The following is a 6,036-nucleotide window of genomic DNA, read 5'->3' as shown; positions in this document are numbered from 1 at the left end:
CTCCTCCTCCTCCTCCTCTTCCTCCTCCTCTTCCTCCTCCTCTTCCTCCTTCTTCTCCTCCTCTTCCTTCTCCTCCTCTTATATTTTTTTGGAATAGGGACTCGAACTCAGGACCTTGCACTTGCCAGACCTGTTTTTTAATGCTCACCTTAAAAAGATGTGAGGATAATATTTGAGGAGCTCTTAGGCGTGAGTAAACATTTGATTACCAAGTTAGGAAATAGGTTTATTCTTCGTGGTCATTTGGAGCTTCTGAAAATACATTCCCCAAACACAGGACGTGTGGAGAGAAGAAATGAAATCCAGGTAGTGTTTGTGCTGTGGCGGCTCCCATTGGAGGCCGAAAGCGCATTAGGACCAGGGATGCTAACGCGTTTTACCGTGAAGAGGTGGCCTGCGGAAGACTAACAGTTTGTGTAACTTGGCCATCATCTCAGATGAGTGTTTTAGAGGTTCCACTCCGTACACATTTGCAAAGATTAATCTAGTTTTAAGGGTAGCAGAAAGAAGCGCATGCTCCACAAAACCTCTCCTGTGTGGGAGGTACTTTTCAACACAGATGTATAGTCTCTGACTTTTTCAAAAAAGTTAGAGAATATTGTGCTGCGGATTCATTCCTCATTTCTTCTGGAAGTCTTTTCTAGACTGAGTTTCACTTTGGCAGTGTCATAGCAAGTGCGCACAGAGCATCTGAGATGGGAGGCTGTGGGACTCGTGCCTGGCAGAGGGCAGGCTGGAGCACCCAGCTCTAGTGGAGCATGGGCATCCCTAGCCCACGTCAGCCCCCACTTATACTGGAAGATGAGAAACTTTCTCTTGTTACATTGTTGCCGTTGGAGTGGAAGGCCCTGGAGTGGAAGGCCCTGGAGTGGAAGGCCCTGGAGTGGAAGGCCCTGTGCCTGTGCAGGCTGCACCTCTGCCTTTGGGCTGGCGGCTTTCTTCATACGGCATCTTCTCTTTTCTCTCATCAGCTTTTCAAATCTATGAAGGAGTGTTGTATTCACGGGCCAATTTAGGAGGAAACTGAAGCAGAAAAACAGAGCCCCGCTGGTGGAACCTCTAGGAGCCCTCTTCTCTTCCCCTTTTCCCTGTCGCCTGGAAACAGAAAGCAGGAGTGTTGTTGGTGCTCAGTTCAGGAACCTGGGCGAGACCCCATCCTCTACACCAGATAGGAGGAAGATGAGGCGAACTGTGGGCTTCCGTGGTGACCTCCTATACTTGCCAAGGAGGAAAAGAAGCCATGGGTGCTGCGTTTCCTAGGACCACTAGAGCAGATGGCCACAGACTTAGTGGCCATCTACTTCTGAGAGCTACAAGTTCAAAATCAAGGTGTTGGCAGGGCCAGATTCCCTCAGCAGCTCCAGGGAGCTCCTTCTCCGTCCATGTCAGGTGGCTCCGGGCCTTCTTTGTGGTCCCATCAGTTTACCTCCATGTTCACTTGGCCCCTCCGCTGTCTCTGTGTTCTCCCCTGTCTTCTGTAAGGACATATCATTATGCAGGTCATGGCCCGCCTGGGTAGCCCACGATGATCTCAAGACTTTAACTTAATTATACCTGTAAAGGCCCTTGTTCTAAAGAAGGTGACATTCTAAAGAAGGTTACTTTCACCCTGCTCTTCAGTAGAGGTCCAAATAATAATTACTCCTGTTTTAATGTGAAAATCTTCTCATCCTAATTGCGCTGTTGCCGGCATGCTTAGTCTTGCTCCGAGGGCTTCTGGGAGCGCACGTTCTGATGTGGGGGAGCAGAAAGGCTGTCATGTCACTTCTTTGCTACTTCTAAAATTGTTTGGCTGCTTATGTGAGTGGGTTATTGAAAGCCACACAGGAGCAGTGTGCTCACTTCAGTGGTCAGCCATTAGTCACATTCTGAAAACAGTTAGGGCTGTCTTCCTAGCAAGCTGTTACTGGCACCTCCAATGGAAGCGTCCTGTCATTTAACCTAGAAGGTAGATGCTGTCTGCCCACTTGGACTAGAGTCAGCTGCCAGATCTTGTACTGGTTGTTGGCTTAAAAGGACAACTGAGCAGGAAGGTGACAATCGAGGAAGAAAGAACCGCTGGAACTAGGTAGGGAATGAAGTACCCTGGAGAGCATTGTTTCTTCACAGCCCACCATGGGCCACCAAGGTCCTTCCATTGAGATGTGACATGCCAGCCCCACCCCCAGGGCAGGCTGAGACTGCAATTAAGACTGGCGTGGTGGCATACACCTATCTATAATCCTAGCTCTTGGGAGGCTGCAAACCGGCAGATCACTGAGTCACATCTAGTAGTGAGACCCTGAACACCCTGTAGACCCTTCCCTAAAAATACAGAAAAAAATAAAAATAAAAATGAGATGTGACCAGCTCTAATATCCAAGTCCTCTTGTACTTTTTAAATGAGAAAATTATAGTTAATTATGCAGAATATTATTTGTAATATAAAGTCCACTCACTATTTATCTATTAAGTGAATGATCAAAGTTTCTGCAGCCTGCTACTTACAAACAAAAATTAGCATCTTACTGCCATTTGTGGAAGAAGGATCCTCGGAAGAATTAGGGATCTTTGAGAGTCAGCTGTCCCCTGCTGTTCTCAGCAGGTCCCAAAGCCCTTGTTCTCACACCGATATTAGAATTGCCCTCCTGGGAGAAGGATGCTTTGCTACCACTCATTAGCATTGTCTGGAGTTGATTGTGGCTGTTGCTTGCTGATATTTTAGAATTCATATCTTGTAGAAGGTGTTACTGTGTGGAAGATTTTGTTCTTGTGTAACTGCTTCATTTGTATATCATCTTGTTTATTTTTTTTTTTTTTTTTTGCCCAATTCCTTATTGTAATTGAGCTCCTTTGCACAGGAAATTTGAAATGGGGGAGGCGTAAGGGTTTGAGAGTTGTTTGTCTTCAGTGGGCTGTGGTCAGAAGTGGCTGGGGACCAGAGCCCAACAGTTCGCAGGAAGGACGGGTATGAGCTGTCCCTGGGGCATCAGGCTCAGCGAGGCTGGGAGCGGCGAGGCATTCCAGCCCGGGGAGGGCCTGGGACAGCTAGCTGCAGAGTCAAGGAGCCCTGTTGTGCTGAGGGAGTGTTTTGGATGAGTGAAATGCTTGGTTTCTTCTGAATTTAAAGAACTTCGCTAGGCCATGTCATAGGTGTAGCACCCTGCATGGATGACAGCCGTCAGAAAGCCAGAAGTTTGCAAGTTATAGGTGTGACATCTTTGATCGGGCTGGTGTTTACCCGCCTCCTGATGTCCTAGACCAGGGCAGTGTACACAGGAGCAACACTAGTTAAAGGGTAAACAGTTTGCTGGGTTATTCCTAATATCTGGGCAGGTGCAGCCACCATGCAAAGAGGGTCCCTCCAGGAAGCCAGGCTGAGCTGGCTAAGTTAGGCTTCAGGCCCTTGTTGGATTGTTCTTCCTCCCCTCGGATGCTGACGTGGTGGGACCTGCAGCGTGGGCCACTGGCGAGGAGGAGACGGAGAGAAAGTGCAGAGACCGACTCAGAGGCCAGGCAGGCAGGACCCCCCCCCCATCCCGCGCTGGGATTGGGATTGAATCCAGGGTCTTTGCAGTAGGGGCCTTACTCATCCCTCCTGTTTTGTTTTTTAAGTCAGTGCCTTGCTCAATTCCCCAAGCAGGATTCAAACTTGTGATCCTCCTGCTTCAGCCTTGTAGTGCAGGAATTACAGGTGTGTGGCACCATGTCTGCCTTGGTAGTTAAGAACTTTTACTTCAAGCTTTAGATTTTAGGTTACAGGTTTGAAAATAGGGAAGGAAAAGCGATGCTTTTCTAAGTCAGATGAGAGAAACATTATGAAAAGTATTAGAGAGATTTCTACATCAAAAAAGTTGATATGGGGCTGGAGGGATAGCTCAGTAGTCTAAGCGCCTGCCTGGCAAGCGGAAGGACCCATGTTCAATCCTTGGTACTGCATGCCATGCCTCCCTGGAACCCTAGGTATGCCATGCCAGCCACTGAAACTGGGCGTGGTGTTACACACCTATAATCCAGGGATTTGGGAGGCTGAGACAGGAGGCTGGCTACAAGTCTGAGCTGCATAGTGAGATCCTGTACCAAATACAGAAACTTTTTTTTTTAAATTTTAAGTTGATATTGTTTGCATTAATATCCTAAAATATCACACCATGTAATCAACACTATCAATACAAATCAAGGGAAGAAATGTGAGAGACTTGTATATTGTTTTATAATTCTTCCTAATACATCCTCTTTTGAATAAATTTCTTTTTTTTTTTAAAGAGGAAGAAAATTTATTGAGAAAAGGAATAGGAACAGCTCAAATGGATTCCCCGGAATAAATTTCTTTTTTAAGTTAAATTTGTTTTTTAACTGATACAAATACACTTAAAGTCGTACCAATTTAAGGGGTATCGTAGTGTTTCCTAGTGTAACGTCACATCAGGTGAAAGGCATCTGAGTCCTTGAGCACGTGTCTCTTCTTTACGGTCAAAATATTAGAAACCCTTTCAGCTCTTTCGAAATGCGCAGATACTGATATCTGCAGTGCTCCTAGCTGCAGCTTAGCGCTATGGCTCAGCCACTCCACCTTCCCTTCCCTGCCCTCTCCAGTGGCAGCCACTATTCTCGTGCCATTTCTGTGAGATCACTTCTTTTCTTTGCACCTGTGAGTGACAGCTGAAGGTATTTGTCTTTTTCTGCTTGGTTGATTTCACTCGGTGATCTTCGGTTACATCCATGTTGTTGCAAATGACAAGGCGTTCTCCTTTTTTATGGCTGAATAGCACTCCCCTGTGTGCTTGAACCCCATTTTCTTTATCGCTAGTGGGTGGACACTCAGGTTGCTTTATTCCTGGCTTTTGTGCACAGTGCTGCGGGGTGTCTTTGCTACCCTCATTTCATTTCGTTTAGCTCTCCCCAGTAGTGAGGATGCTGGATCATATGAGAGTAGTGTTTTGACTTTTTTATTTTACTATCATTTATTTACTTATTTTTGTGGTACTATGGATTGAACTCAGAACCTTGCACTTGCCAGGCAGCCGCTATCTGTCTCGCTGGCCCCTGCTTTTTGAGACAGGGTTTCACTGTGCAGTTCAGGCTGGCCTTCAACTCACTTTGTAGCCCAGGCTGGCCTCAAACTTGCAGTGATCCTCCTGCCTCAGCCTCCCGAGAGCTGGGACTGCAGCTGTGTGCCCCCACACCGGGCCTGTTTTTAATTTTTAAAGAGCTTCCATATTTTCTGTAATGGTTGCACTAACGTACGTGCTCACACGTGGGGTACAAGGGTCCTCTTTTCTTCACAGCCCCAGCAGCACTTGTCATCTTTGATCTTCTTGACCACAGCCATTCTTTTTTTGTTTTTTTTTTAAGAGAATACAAAATGGTTTTAAAAAAAGAAAGAAAGAAAAAGAAACATTATAAGTGATACAGAATTTCACTAAATAAAATAATAGAAATCCAACAATGGTTGTTGCATTGCATAGTGTTATCCTCAAATCAGTTGCTCAGATTACCATATACAAACATACAAAATTGGTTTAAAAAGTTATAATAAATTAAAAAGAAGAAAAAGTCTGAGTACTAACTGCTCCTTCCAGCAGACCAGCGGGGAGCAGCAGGTCGGCTCCCCAAGCTACCCTGCACATACACGTACGTGGCTCTTTTCCCCTCGCTTCCTTTGTCCTTTTCTCCACCCCAGCTTCTCCTTCCCATTGGGCAGCTTCTTTCCCTTCCACAGTATCTACTGTACCTTTCAGATTCTACTTACCCTTCCAGGTTTTTACACTGGCAAGAGTGTCTGAAGATCTGCTTGATCTCACTTGCCAGGACCTGCTAGCCATTCTTCCTGCTGCTGGGTGATACCCTGTCGTGCTTGCGTGTGATCCATGGCATTGAGCATTTTTTCATGTGCTCTTAGCCATTAATATGGTTTCTTCTAAGAAATGTCTGCCGTCTAATTTTGTTTCTTCAGGCATTTTAGTTTTTGAGCTGGGGAATCTCACCATGTTGCCCAAGGTGGTCCTGAACTTCCGAAATCCAGCAACCCTCCTGCCCCAGCCTCCTGAGTGGCTG

This window comes from Octodon degus, unplaced genomic scaffold (assembly GCF_000260255.1).
Source record: "Octodon degus isolate 3935 unplaced genomic scaffold, OctDeg1.0 scaffold00002, whole genome shotgun sequence".
Classification (NCBI taxonomy): domain Eukaryota; kingdom Metazoa; phylum Chordata; class Mammalia; order Rodentia; family Octodontidae; genus Octodon; species Octodon degus.
The sequence above is the reverse complement of the archived record's forward strand: the minus strand, read 5'-3'. Positions refer to the sequence as shown.